The sequence below is a fragment of the Petromyzon marinus genome, chromosome 17 (assembly GCF_048934315.1).
Source record: "Petromyzon marinus isolate PM22_M1 ecotype Great Lakes invasive population chromosome 17, UKy_Petmar_22M1.pri1.0, whole genome shotgun sequence".
NCBI lineage: Eukaryota > Metazoa > Chordata > Hyperoartia > Petromyzontiformes > Petromyzontidae > Petromyzon > Petromyzon marinus.
Genome location: NC_133683.1, coordinates 12,621,783 through 12,636,616, shown reverse-complemented (window position 1 = coordinate 12,636,616; position 14,834 = coordinate 12,621,783). Strand labels below are relative to the sequence as shown.

Below are 14,834 nucleotides of genomic sequence, written 5' to 3'. Positions count from 1 at the left end.
GAAATTTGCAGCAAAATGTTCCGAGAGGAGCGCCCGTCCACGCTGGACGTTTTCGCTAATTTGATGACGGTGGCCATGCCAGCGGAGCTTGCCGAGTTTTTTTTTCATCGCAATTTTGTTGTTGTTGTTGCTTTGTTGTTACGCTTCATCGTGGGAGGCGATTTTTTTTTTTTTTTAGCAGGGACCATCTGCAAACTCTGCGTGGCCTCCTGCGCAACAACCGTGGCACACAGGGCACGCCGTTTGCTCCGCTTGTCTTCTCCTCGGTCTCTCGAAACATGCGGTGCCCTCTCCAGATGAACCACTCGTTTTGTGCAGCCCACCAGCCACTGCCACCACCACCACCATCACCACAACCAGCGTTGCCACCACTGCCACAACCGCCATCACCACACACACCACCGTTACCACCGCCACCAGCGCCGCCACCAACAACAACCATCGTTGCCACCGCCGCCGCCGCCGCCACCACGGCAAAACCACCGCCTCGGCCACCAACAACCACCCTTCCAACTTTGCGCCTCTCACATTCGGGCAACTCACTCCCGCAAGCACAAGCCCAGACACACCACCCAAAACCACCCACACGCCCAGACACACCACCCAAACCACCCACACAACCCACCCACCCACCCACAGGCTCGCTACGACCCCCTCCCAGCCCTCTCGTGCAGCCCGCCCGACCGGCCTGCACAGATGACAGGCTCGGAAAAAAAGTTTACGGGTAGAGCATTTCTGGCTCGCTCATCGCACACAGCTGGGCAGGCCAGATTGCCATCCATTATTTAAGCGGGAGGAAGAGTGCTACTGGGCTGCGTGATAGCTGTGCACGAGGCACCCGATATTTTTTTGTCGGTTGTTGTTGCGGGGGGGGGGGGGCAAGAGAGAGGGTTGCAGGCGGGCGGGTGGATGTGGGGTGACGCACGAGGGGAGGGGGGGTGTGGGGGGGGATATGGAATATTTTGGTTGGTTTTCAGTGAGTGATAGGTTGCTAACCCCCCCCCACCACCACCGTTCTCCTCCACTCACCGGCTCCCTTCCCCCACCCCCCCTCTTCCCGACCCCCCCCCCCCCCCCCGCCGATCCTCTGGCTATGAGCAGCAGCAATCTGGTCCTGTGCGCGCTTAACGACCGGCCCGAGTCCAAACTGCCGCTTTCAAAGCTCGCGCTACCGAAACTGCTGCAAAGATGCGCGCGCATTTATAGCGCTGGGAGGGTGTTCTTTGTAGGGAAGGGAACGTGCGTGTGTGTGTGTGTCTGTGTGTGTGTCTATGTGTGTGTCTGTGTGTGTGTCTGTGTGTGTGTGTCTGTGTATGTGTCTGTGTGTGTGTCTGTGTGTGTGTGTCTGTGTGTGTGTGTCTGCGTGTGTGTGTCTGTGTGTGTGTGTGTCTGTGTGTGTTTCTGTGTGTGTGTCTGTGTGTGTGTCTGTGTGTGTGTCTGTGTCTGTGTATGTCTGCGTGTGTGTGTCTGTGTGTATGTGTCTGTGTGTGTGTGTCTGCGTGTGTGTGTCTGTGTGTGTGTGTGTGTCTGTGTGTGTTTCTGTGTGTGTGTCTGTGTGTGTGTCTGTGTGTGTGTCTGTGTGTGTGTGTCTGTGTGTGTGTCTGTGTGTGTGTGTCTGTGTGTGTGTCTGTGTGTGTGTCTGTGTGTGTGTCTGTGTCTGTGTGTGTGTCTGTGTGTGTGTCTGTGTGTGTGTCTGTGTGTGTGTCTGTGTGTGTGTCTGCGTGCGTGTCTGTGGGGAGCGGTAGTGTTGCGGTTAGCGCGCTGCGGACCGGGTTCGATTCCCGCTCACGGCCAACACCAGTGACGATTATCTGAACCGATCCTGGGCATCCCCTAGGTCGACTCAGCCTCAAATGAGTACCTGGTGCGATGTGTAAACATCGCCGCTCTGGAGACAAAGGCGGCCGGGCGTGGTGTTGGCCACCCACCCCCTCGTATACCGTGCCGGCCTTCATAGGTGCTCGCAAACAGCACTTGTCCTAACAGCCTGTTAAGGCTACACGAAGGGTCTTTGTCTTTGTGTGTGGCAGCGGTACTGTAGCGGTGAGCCAACCTGGTGATCCGCGATCGATTCCCGCTCAAGGCCAATACCAGTGGAAAATCATCTTAACCACATTCCTGTGTCTCCTCCCCTAGGTCGGCTCAGCCTCAAATGAGTACCTGGTGCGGTGTGTAAAAACATCGCCACTGGGGAGACAAAGGCTGTTAGGGGCGTGGTGCTGGCCACCCATCGCCTCGTGTGCCGTGTCGGCCTTCATAGGGCGGTGCTCGCGAACAGCACTTGCCCCAACGGTCTGTCAATGCTATAACGGGGGATCTTTGTGTTTGTGTATGCGCGCGCTTGGCAAAGTTGCAAGCACCACTCTCTTGGCTGCACTGGGATGATCTCCGTGACCCCGATTCCGATTTGGCCGTCCGTGTGTGGATGTTGTTGACCCCAGCGTGGGCCACCTCCTTTAGGTCAACGCAACCTCGCACCAGCAGCACGTTTTAATATCGGTGAATTACGTCCGTATATATACGTTTTGCATCTGACATCTAAATGTCTGAATCAGCAGTGGCGTCTTAGCACAATTTGAAAATGCCATCGCACCGGTGTCATTAACAAGCACTGCTTTTAAGCGAAAACAATGTAGTCGCCTGGTATATCGCGTGAAAACAAATCCAACAAAATTCAAGGTCAAGAGGTCATCATGGCCAGTGTGATGGTGATGTCACCAAACCTGTCCAATGCTTTATTCCTTATTTCAGCTCTCAATCAGCCATTGCTCATTCTCCCCTGCCGCCTTTCAATTCTGGAACTCCCATCCCCGCCCCCCCCCCCTCCAGAGTCATCCCTGCCCCTTCTCTAGACGTCTAAATCTCAGCTCAGAGCATGTGGAGAGGTGGCGGTTGTGAAGACCTCCTGTCAACAAGCCTTTGACACTTCACGTGGCCTAAAAGTGCGTCTGGCCTGGCACAGACGTCACTCTCACTTAGTGGCGAATGGCGGGGTGCTGGTGATGGTTGTGAAGACTTGCCGATGGCCGGTACCGGCGGTGTCAAGATCGGCCTCTGTGGAGGAGGCTCGTGAAGGACGCTGCTGCTCCTGGGCATGTGGAAGGCATTCGACCTCCGCGCGACAACGGCGGGCAGAGGAGCGACGCTCACAACAACGAGCGGAGCGCCGGGCGTCTAAAACGCGGCGAAGCGACACGGCGAGAGCACAGCTGGCGCATGTGCCCCAGGGTGTTATGGGTCAGTCGACCCATAACACCCTGGGGACTGTCCCCGTGACCTCCTGTCGCCAGAGAGAGCCTTCGACCCTTCACGTGACGGCCTCAAAGTGGACCTCGCCTGGCACAAGCGCTGCTGTGGTGACGTCGCCGGCCACTGAGTTGGCCACTGTCGTTGTCAAGGCGGAAACTGGAGAGCGGTGGAGTTGTCGATGGGGCTCGGCACACCTGGGGATGGAAGGTTGCGAGGGAGGGGGAGGCCAAGGCGAGAGCGCCTTCGTAGCATCGTGTCACAGCGCTGGGACGGTGAATGCAACGCGGTCGGGTTCCCGCGCCGTCGTGGACATTGTACTGGCGGTCCGGCGATGCTGGAAATGCTACACCCGCACGCAAAAATAAAAATCGACGTTCGTCCTCCCAAAGTCGTGGATTTCGTTCATTCTGCGACGCCCGAGTGACGCGCCAGCTTTCGAATCCCTTCGCGCAGAACCCCCCCGCCCCCCCCTCCCCCCAGCTGTTGCCAACACGTGGGCAAAGTGTCAACGCGGTTTGAAGTCTACTAAAAAAAAACATACAACCGCTAATCATTCCGCTGCTGGATGAACGTTCCCCCCATTACATGACAATGTCACGGTGGGGGGGGGGGGTGATTTGACCATGCGTTACCACGCAGCTCAGCGCGGGTAGATAATGGGAATGAGAATCTGTAATTATACTGGGGGAACCCGATGAGCTGCAAAGCTATCAGAGCGTGAGAACGTAGGGGGCCTCCAGAGACCGGTTTTTAGATAGCAACTCGCCACCAAAGTTTGCCACGGGCCGGAATCGAACTCTGGTTTTGCCAGGTTCACCACCGCGCCACGCCCTGGGCTCTGAAGCAAGAGGTCAGGAATGCTTCAGCGACGTCCCGGCAGATATTCATCCGGCAGAAGGCGCGATGGCTGCGGCGCGCGATCGTGAACAGCATTCATTCGTTCCGTCACAGCCAGCGGTGCGGGGAGCGCAGCGCTGGCTGTGTTGATGTCGGGGACGTCCACCGAAACATCTGCGGCATCGCAATCTCTGCGGAGGTTTCACCTTAAATATTTTCTTCCCCCGGCCCCTGCCCCCCCCCCACCCCCCGCGATCTGACAAAGTCGCTTCACCAGAAATACGCGCACGAACAAACGTTCACCCAGAGGCGCTGTCCACTTGATGCTGGCTGCAGTTGCTTCTTCTCTCTCGTAGCTCTCTCTTATTTTGAGTCTTTGTTGGATTTTTTTTTCGTGCGTGAATGCAATACCCGCCCGTGTCAGTTACAGCACAGAGTGAAACTCAACTCCAGCTTGGGAACTTTCACCGGCGGCGCCACGACACCGCCCGGCAGGGAGCTGCCCCGGAGCGAGACAGCGCAGGACCACTCCCGATGACTCGTGCACTTTACTTAACCCCCCCCCCCACCCCCCTCTTGTATATTCCCAGCTCGAACTTGCGCGAAATAAGTAAATAGACAAATGAATAGACAAATAAATAGACAAATAAAGTCAACGTAGAAACGGGCCCCAATTAACATGGCAGTTTTCACTCGGTGCGTTATCACCCGCTGTGCCATTTGGATCAGAATATGTGGACAGCGGAGAAACAACAAAAACAATAACAACAAGACGGAGAGGCGATTGGAAAGGTGCGTAATTAGAAATCGCGAGAGAAAGAGAAGAGCACGTGGATCAGAGGCGCATCAGACGTTTGAGAAAGGAGTTGGGAACCTGCGGCTCCTTAACAGCATGCGGCGCTGTAAGGACCGCTTCTTCATCACCGTTGTTCATTCAGAGGACCACCACCATTGTCTCTCGTATTCACCGCAGTTTTTATTTTTATTTTACCGAATTCGAAAAAAAAGAATTGCTCTTCTTGTTATTTTTCTTCCCGACTCCCCTCTGCGTTCGAGGCGTCGTGATTGGTTGTTGATCAAAGTGGGTTCGGAGCGGGTCACACAGCTCGGTGGGACGACGCGACGATGGTCGAGACCGGAGATGGAGCGGCAGCTTCGAGGAGCGAGCACATCCGAGGGTGCGTCCCGTGCGGAGACGAACGGGGTCAGAGGTCGTGAGATCAGCTGATGTGCAGGGGCCACATGGATCGTAGTAGCAGCAGCATCGCGAGAACGTCAGGGTTGGTGATGACTCAACCAGCAGTGGCTAAATCGTGGATGATGAGATACACACGATTTACCCGATCTTACATTTACATGCTAATTTCATCACTAGCCCCGCCCACTTCGCTTATGACCCTTGGGCTACACCCATCTCGAACCTTTATAGCAGCCTGCCTCAGCAGCTCTCCCGCTATATTTTTTCACCTGATGACGATTGCTTGTGTTGCGATCGAAACGTCGTGATATTTTGATTATTATTTCCTATCTACGTGGCTTTGCCGAAAGATCCAATGAATATACACATATACAAAAAATATTTTTTTGATGCTGCTGCTGCTACATTGTCAGTTGTGCACAAGTTGAGTCAACAACAACAAAAACAGCTAAAACACATTAAAATGAAAACTTTTTTGCCAATATCAAAGTATGAAAAAATAAGAATAGGTTTTACCCTTTCTGGCAAGAAACAGGTGTTAAGATGTCCAAACATCAAAGGAAACCTTTCGCAAGCAATCATGTCTGCATTAGCCACACGTAGTTGTGGTGAACATGCAAACAAACCATGCTCTGATAATATATGCATTGTCTTTAAACACACTGACCGGTCTACACATTCGTCAATAACACGGGGGCAATTATATTTTCCATTAAAAAAGCAGATATAATTGATAACATTTCGGGCAATGGTTCTCCTTCAGAGGGCACATGTACAGAAGGGTCAGATCGGTCACAGGGTTCTATGCAGGGGCGTACGGGCTCCAAACAGAGGCCATGGCACGAGTTCACGTGGCTCACGAACCCGTATTTACGGTAAACGAAGTGGCCGCGCTTGATAAGAATTTGACAGAAATAGCTTTTGCCGTACAACGTAGAGTGGATGACACATCTTATAGTGCGTGTGTGCGCGTGTGTGTGTGTGTGCGCGCGCGTGTGTGCGCGTGCGTGTATGTTTTGTTGTTGTTGTTGGTGTTGTTGTTGTTTCATGCCCACGTGCACGAGCAGCCAAGTTCTTTTCATTCGTCGATGTGCATCGTATTGGAAAAAAAAATAAAAACATAGCCAACGATGGGACCGGCACATCGCGAGACGCGCGTGTCCACGACGCGCGCATCTACCAGCAGATCACGCGTTTATACGGTCACCCTTAATCGTCATGAACAGACGCGTTCTGCATCTTAGGCACACGGCGCATATCTTGTGCCCAGATGGAAGAACATTTCACGTCCGTACATGATTTCACAACAAACCCACCGTAACACAATAATGATGATAATGATGCACAAGTGCTCTTGTCAATCCACTGCTGGATGTAGGCCCCCCCCTCTCGCATACCATGCTTTGCCATTGTGATAGTTTTCACACCAAACTATACTTCACCATTATCAGCACAAATTACGCAGTTGGGATTGCACACAGTAGCAATCATCCCCGCCGCTCCCTACTGACAGACTAATGCCCCGGGTCACTCGAGGCGCCACGGTGGCTAGGAGATGTTAACTACCTCGCCAGGTATGCAGGAGCTCGTGGGCTCGATCCCGACCCCGACGCCTGTTGTATATTCGATGTGTGTTGTCCTTCCCCCACACCTCCGACTATCACGGTTAGCTACGTAGGGTGCGAAAGAAGTCCAGCATACATACTCTGCCATATGAGACTCATCCTGGTTCTCTATTAGGTTCTCACCTGAATAAACAAACTCATCGCCAAAAACTTGAAACAATGCTGGTGAGCGCAATGAACAAAACGATTCAGCGCATTTTGTCAATACCACGGTGCCCTTCTGGAACGCTCTTCCTTCCGATATTAGGAAGCCACTGGAGCTATGCACTTTGAAATCTAGATTGAAAACTAATTTCTTTGGAACTTATTTTTGTGTTTCATTTGTTCTCCTTCCCCCCACACATCCGATTAGCACAGCTGGCTACGTACGGCGCGAAAGAAGTTCAGCATACATTCATACAATGGTCAATCTTAGGGCCACATAACCAGTAAGTCAGATATCACCCACACCACGTGACGTTGGACGTCGATGGAAGTCGAACTGAAGTCACTGCGTTGAGAGCAGTTTGCACAAACTATTTCGCAACTGCTCTTCTCCCACACACAAATGTATCCCAATCGAGTAATTTGCAGGTCAATTTTCAGCACTGCGATGTTTAGCCAATGCCGGATACATCACATAATAATGATCATACACATTACATCATCATTATTATTCGCTTGGTCAGAGAACTGAGCTAGGACTAATGAGACACTGGGTTCGAATCCAGGCTTCAGCTGACAATTATTCAATTGAGTTTTCAATTGGAGTGCATTGATGGTTGCAGTCCAATCACCAATTGCTGCACGCAAGTGAATCGTAGTAAAAATATACTTCAATTGATGCATTGCGGCTCTAAAATGAATGAATAAATGTTTTGAATGGCATGCGACTACGAGCAATACTGTTCATCGGGCAAATCGTCCGATGATGCTGGATGTAATTACCAGCGAAACGTCAGTCACGGTACTAAAAATGATAAATCTTGTTGATTTACTCTCCAACACACCGGTGGGCCGAAGTAGGAAATAATTGGCACGTTTTGTTTACGTGACAAACCTTGCTGGCTGTGTCGGGTGGTGGAGGGTTAAGGCACATTTGTACTTACGTGATCTAGCCCAAAAACTTTTATTATGGACTCCGAGGAACGTTTGCAGGGCATAAAAACAGGGCACACCGAGTGTGGATAAAGGCGTGGAACTCAGTGGTAGTTCCTACGACGTCATATTCTGGGGCACAGGGTGATGCTCTGTTCGCTACACAGTGTTCTGAATAGAAATGTCTTGGTCTCACTACCAGTGCCAATTGAAATATAATTGGAGGAAGAAAAAAATAAACTTTCAAAATAAGCATCTAGGCCAGTGGTTCTTGACGCGCGGTGCCAGATGCTCTTTCTGGGGGTGCGAGACACGGCCAGATTTTTCTAGAAGGTTCATTAACGAAAACACAAATTTAAGCACGGGCGCGTAAGCGCAACTACTTTGTTTCATCAAACTCTGTGTATTTATTAACGTTATAAATGTTGTAACGATTGAGGCTGCAGTGAAGGTTAAGAACGACGAACTCTCGGCACAAGTCATCAAACAGACGGCGCTCATCTCTGTTGGTGGCCCTGAGACAATTGTGGGCATTCCACGTTCCTATGACGGGCAAGACAAATTCAAACTCCGTAGCGAGAAACAAATGGGGCTAGGGTTGAACGGTGGGGGAGGAGCGGTTGCCCAGGAGAAGAACACCTCCGAAATCAGAATCAGGAGTCTTGATGCAGCAGGAGGTGAGCCTGCTACTTCGACTCAACGATACCGCTTTTTTTTTCTTACTTAAACTCAGCAGCTTCTGATCGAGCCGGCTCCTCCTTGATTCTGCTCGTGTAAGGATGGCTCGAGTCTCCAGATTTAACAAAAATGCGGCTCGGTGCTCCCCCTTGAATCTCGCCCCCCCCCCCCCGCCATGATTTTAAACTGCATCGGCGTTCAGAATCAGAACATTAATTGATGCTGGAGGGATCCGGTGGACTATAAAGCTCTTTTTCCACAGATGTCCAGTATGGCGCGGGGTCACCAAGGTTACGACAGCAAACAATGTAGACAAACAAAAGTAGTGCAAGCAAATAATAGAGAAAAGGGGTAAGAAAGTAACTATGAATACGATTCCATTAATCAAGCTTGGGCAAGGCCGCAAAAAACAACAGCATTAGAGTCCCAGGCAACACCAAGATAACACCACACAGTAGTAGTAGTCGTAGTAGTCCCTCAATAAAAAAATGGCACATGAACATTGAGCTATCGATAGACAGGTAAGGGTCAAAGTTACAAATGATATTTGCGAATGTGACTTCCGTATCCAGCACGAGTCTTCTGCTTCGGGATTTTGCCAACACCGAGGAGACGGAGCCACGAGGTCGTGCGCAGATGCTCGGCTGGACCGTTGCGTTGCAGGATCGCGAGAAATGTCGATGGCTTAGAGAGGCCTTCATCCAGCAGTGGATTGCCCGTGTCCGATGATGACGACGATGATGATGATGATGAGAGAGTCATCATCGGATGACCGCTGTTGGCTCGTCACAACTCATGTTATCGAGCCCGGGGGCAATGAATGGTGGGCTGCATCGATCCCTGAACAGGATTTGAACTTACGACCTTTTGAATGCGAGCGAAAAACCTTTGAGGAAGTTCTACCGAGCAAATTGCATATAAACTAAACATTTTTTTTTATTTTACCAGGAACGGGCCACTGAGCTCTATAGCTCTTTTTCAGAAGCGACCTGGCCACAAATGATAGCTCAACGAAGTGGCTTAACGTCAAATTTGAAATGGATAGCCGCCAAATACTCGAAACGCGTGTTGTTGATTCTAAAAGTGGAGGAAAAAATCGAAGGACTCGGAGAAAAATCTACACGACCACGGGAAGAGAGAGAGAGAGAGATACACGCAAACTCCAAATATTCAGCAAGCTTTGTCAGGGTCTAGATCGAGCTCACGACCTCCTGCATATCAGGCGAGGGAGATAACATCTCGCCACCGCGGCGTGCTGGGCCAGAAGTCAAAATAAAAAAAAAATCTGTATATTTATTTATACTGAAGGAATCCGATGAGCTATAAAGCTCTTTTACACAGATGTCCAGTGGAAGTCGGTGGATACGAAGGCCAACATCGGGAGAATATCTTTCACTGCAAGCTCTGCCCACCAGAGGGAAGAGCACACGGTCCACGGGGCTCAATCACGCACGAGGGGCGTCGGATTGAGCGAAGTGGGATTTGACGAGCGGATTCGCTCTCGATGCCTTCGTCAGGCCGTCGTGTGACTTCGTCCGTCGGTGCTCTGCACCCAATTTTTATAGCTTATACAAGGTCATGTTTCCGTGCATACGGAGCTTATAATCAATGCGGTTTTAAGCTAAAGCGGACATTTGAAAGACAGCTTTCCCAATGTATTTATGAATCGTCTGCTCCGTTTGCTAAGCAGCAGTTTAACTTTTTTTTCAAACGCGCTCGTTTTTGTCCTAACTTCGCCCTCACCAACGCAACGCCCAACCCGAACTCTAGGGAGCGAATAACTGGATCGTCGTCAGCCGCGGTCAAGAGCCACGATCAATCCACTGCTGGATGAAGGCCTCCCTAATCCAGCAACCATGTATCGCGGTCCTGCAATGTAACGACCCGCCCGGCACCTACAGAACCAGCTGACTTCCATCGCTCCATCTCTGCGGTGGACGTGAGTGGGTTCCCCTTCCCTTGAAGGATGAGGATGCTGGCAGTCTGTGGGACGCATTGTTCACTGGCGGGAACGAATATTCGCCTCCCCGCCCCCGCCCCAGGGGTTAAACCAAAATTCTGCCAGCCCAAGAGTCTCGACGTGAAGGCATTCGTATGCACTCAGATACGGACGATCCCGCCAAACCCGTACTGCAACGCTCATGGCGCGTTCCCAACTACATTGATGGCTCTTCTATTTCTCTGCCGTACGATGCGAATCGAGACGTGTGGTGGGTTGGTGGGTGGTAGGTGAGTGCGTGGTAGGTAGGTGGGTGGGTGTATGGGTTGTCATGTACATGGGTGAGTGGATGGTTGAGGGGTGTAGGTATGTTGGTGGGTGGGTGGGTAATTAGTTTGGTATCTAGGTTTGTGGTAAGGGTGACTGGTTAGTTGTATGAGGGGTGGAGGTATGTGGGTTGGTAGGCAGGAGTGTGGCTGGTAAGTACGTAGGCAGACGGGTGTGTTGGTAGGTAGGTGGGATCAAGGGTCTGTATGTGATGGGTGATGCTTGGTTGTTTGGAACAAAAATGTTGTTAGCTCTGTGCATTACGTAGGTCGACAGACACCGAGTCGCCACTAAGTTCACCTGCAGTGCCCACAACAGAGTCACACTGACCGGGAAACTAAATTCACCGTCATCAAAATAAAAAAAAGCACGGGCCTCGGTCGGGACAGTTAAGCGGTTTACACATTCGCTGCCAACGATAGTTTGCAGAGGAACACTTTTTTTTTGGGCCGAACAGAGAACGCCAAAAAAGCTTCGTGACATCATCGCGAAAGCGTCCCGATTGTCAATGCCCAAATCCCTAAAATTTGTTAATTACCCAACAGTGAATGACAAAATAATTACGGGGGCTCATCCTTCTGAACTTGCCGAGATGAGAGAGCAACAAAAGTCGCCAATAATAAGGCCTCCTTACGGACCAAATAGCTGCTTGAGTTGATGACAGCATGGAAATTAGCCTCGCAATTAATAATCGATTTTGGAACAATATTTATAACGCCTAACACCACATCGCCCTGCATTTTGGGCCCGATCCTCGTCAGATAACCAGAAGTCAAGCATGTTTAATGCCGGTTAGCACGTCTATAGGGAGATTGCCTGCGGTGGTGAGGTGTTAAATACCTCGCCTGGTATTCAGGAGGAACGAGGGTTCAATGCCCGACCCTGACGCATGCTGGATATTTGGAGTTTGCACGTTCTCCCCATGGTCGCGTGGATTTTTCTCCGGATCCTCCGTTTTTCCGCCCTCCACATTTACAATCCACGTCATGCGTTCAGATTATTTGGCTGTAACACATTTCCACGTCATAAGCCGCTTCGTTGAGCTATCATTAGACAATAACCAGGTCGCTTCTGAAAAAGAGCGATATAGCGTAGTGGGTCTTACCTGGTAAAAGTAAATAATTAGTCATTACAGGCATTGGAGGCCTGGGAACTACCATCTTAGCACGGTGGTGCGAAACAAGTTCAGCATGCATACACACGTACAGCCATGGATTGTTAAATATTATTCGTGCGGAGCTTTTGAGTGCTACGCTTTGATATCACGGTGGACTTTCTCTGCAGAACAGAACAAATGGCGGCACAGTCCTGAAAAAAAATGAAGGGTCTTGGGGGCATTGTGAATTCTAGTTTTATTCCCTACATAGAGGGGAACAAAAGCAATTCTCATTACAATTATAATCTCTTAAAAAGATCCCAGTTCCAAACCTACTGTAGCAGCAACAACAGCAGCAGGAAGAACAGCAGTAGTTGTAGCAGCAGTAGGAAGAACAGCAGTAGTTGTAGCAGCAGTAAGAAGAACAGCAGTAGTTGTAGCAGCAGTAGGAAGAACAGCAGTAGTTGTAGCAGCAGTAAGAAGAACAGCAGTAGCAGCAGCAGTAGGAAGAACAGCAGTAGCAGCAGCAGGACGAAGAACGACATTAGTAGTAGCAGCAGCAAAAGCAGGAGGAAGAACAGCAGCAGTAGCAGCAGTAGCAACAGCAGGAAGAACAGCAGCAGCAGGAGGAAGAACAGCAGCAGTAGCAGCAACAGCAACAGCAGGAAGAACAGCAGCAGCAGGAGGAAGAACAGCAGCAGTAGCAGCAGTAGCAGCAGGAGGAAGAACAGCAGTAGTAGCAGCAGTAGCAACAGCAGGAAGAACAGCAGCAGCAGGAGGAAAAACAGCAGCAGTAGCAGCAACAGCAACAGCAGGAAGAACAGCAGCAGCAGGAGGAAGAACAGCAGCAGTAGCAGCAGCAGGAGGAAGAACAGCAGTAGTAGTAGTAGCAACAGCAGGAATAACATCAGTAGTAGCAGTAGCAACAGCAGCAGGAGGAATAACAGCAGTAGTTAGCAGCAGCAACAGCAGCAGGAGGAATAACAGCAGTAGTAGCAGTAGCAACAGCAGCAGGAGGAGGAAGAACAGCAGCAGTAGCAGCAGGAGAATAAAGGCTCGGGAGTGAAACTGCAGAGGTGCGCTTTGTGACAAAGGCCAAGGCTGTAACGTGAACCCGGGGTGGAGAGGGAGGGGGGCCCCCTTTCTCTGCACGCTAACATGGGGGGGGGGGGGGGCCTCCCAGCGTCACCAGACGCCCGGGCCGTCCGCCAGCTGTCGATAAACAATAACACTCTGTGTTCCTCGCCGGCTCCTCGCCACTACCCCCCTCAGCCCCCCGTGTCGCAAAGCGGGGGCGATGTGGGGGCGGGAGATGGTGTGGGTGGGTGGAGGTGGTTGGGCTGGGCTGGCTGGCTGCGGTGGTTGGTTGGGTGGTGGTGGTGGTGGTGGTGATGGTGGGGCGGTAAGGGTGGCGGGTGGAGGAGTTGGGTATTGGTGAAGGCAGAAGGAGTTTTCGTCCCTGGACGGGACTGTGGGTGGAACAATAGCCCATATGCCGCTGAACAAAAGACGCAGCCCTCCAATTCCATTGCCCTCCCTCCCTAACCTCTCCCTTCATTGCCTCTCTCTCTCCTCTCTACCTCCCGAGCTCCCCCCTCCACCCCCCTTGTGAACTCCCTCCCTCCCTATCCCAGCCGAACCACCACTCACACAACCCCCCCGTTGCAGGCTGGCCGGTCCCCCGTGCACTCGGAATATGCATTCCACTTCTACGTGCAACAACGCACACGTTCACACGCTCGACCGCGTGGCCACAGATACAGACAAAGATTCCCCCGTGTAGCCTTGACGGACTGCTGGGACAAGCGCTGTTAGCGAGCACCTTACGAAGGGCTGTAGGGCACACGAGGGGGATGGGCGAGGTGGCCAGCACAGCGCCCAGCCGCCTTTGTGTTTTTGTTTTTTTTCTCCAGTGGCAATGATTACATAACGCAAAAGCTGCTCATTTGAGGCCGAGACAACCGACGAGAAGGGCCCCCGGGGTGATGCAGACAATCGTCACCGGTGTTGGCCGTGCGCGGGGAATCGCTCTTGGGTCGCCGGGTTCGTAGCGCAGCGTAGCGCTAACCGCTGCTCCACGACTCCCCACAATCATGTGGACATGAATCCACACACACACAAGCACACACACAAGCACACACACACGAGATAGACTTACCCGTCACACGCATGCTGGCTTAGTTGCACAGATGTGCTCAATAAGTACCGACAATGCTGGGACAGTGACGGGCTATTCATGAAAACGCACAACTCTTATACCGCATTCATATAGAACACGCGGATAATGAGCGTTACGTGTGTTGAACTTCTTTTGCACCGTACGTAGCCAATCGTGCATATCGGCGTCGATACGGTATTGATGTATCAATCCATTGGTCAATATCGCTTCCCGAGCCCGCTTCGCTTGCACTGCATCGCAGCTGTGAGAAGCGATGCTCTCTCGAATTTGCGTGTCATCCTTGCGCAGGGGACATGCTATTCTTCTCTCTATCGTTCCAATTTTAGTATATGTACTGCCGGAGCAACTCTCTCTCTCTCTCTTCGACTGCGGTGTTGTTGTAGGCACTGCGCTCGATTGATCCCCTCCAGCCACTAGAGGCCTCTACATTCAGTACAATGGCAACGCAAAGACGTGGTGGACATCTCCACAAATCTGGCTGTCGCCTGATGGAGCTATTTGCAATTACTGGCGGAACGTCGTACTCTGATTGTAAATGTTGTGGCTTGGCTCTCCAACACACCGATGTGCTGTACTAGTGACGAATTGGCCACGTTCTGTTTACGTGACGACCCCTACTAGTTGGCTGT

The 14,834-nt window shown here is 51.5% G+C and overlaps 1 non-coding gene across 1 annotated transcript; it reads right to left on the bottom strand.

Moving 5' to 3' along the window:
* Positions 1–14,448: 14,448 nt before the first annotated feature.
* LOC116943425 (U6 spliceosomal RNA) lies at positions 14,449–14,552 on the bottom strand. The gene has a single exon (XR_004402954.1). It is a non-coding gene; the product is annotated as a U6 spliceosomal RNA (small nuclear RNA).
* Positions 14,553–14,834: the final 282 nt, after the last annotated feature.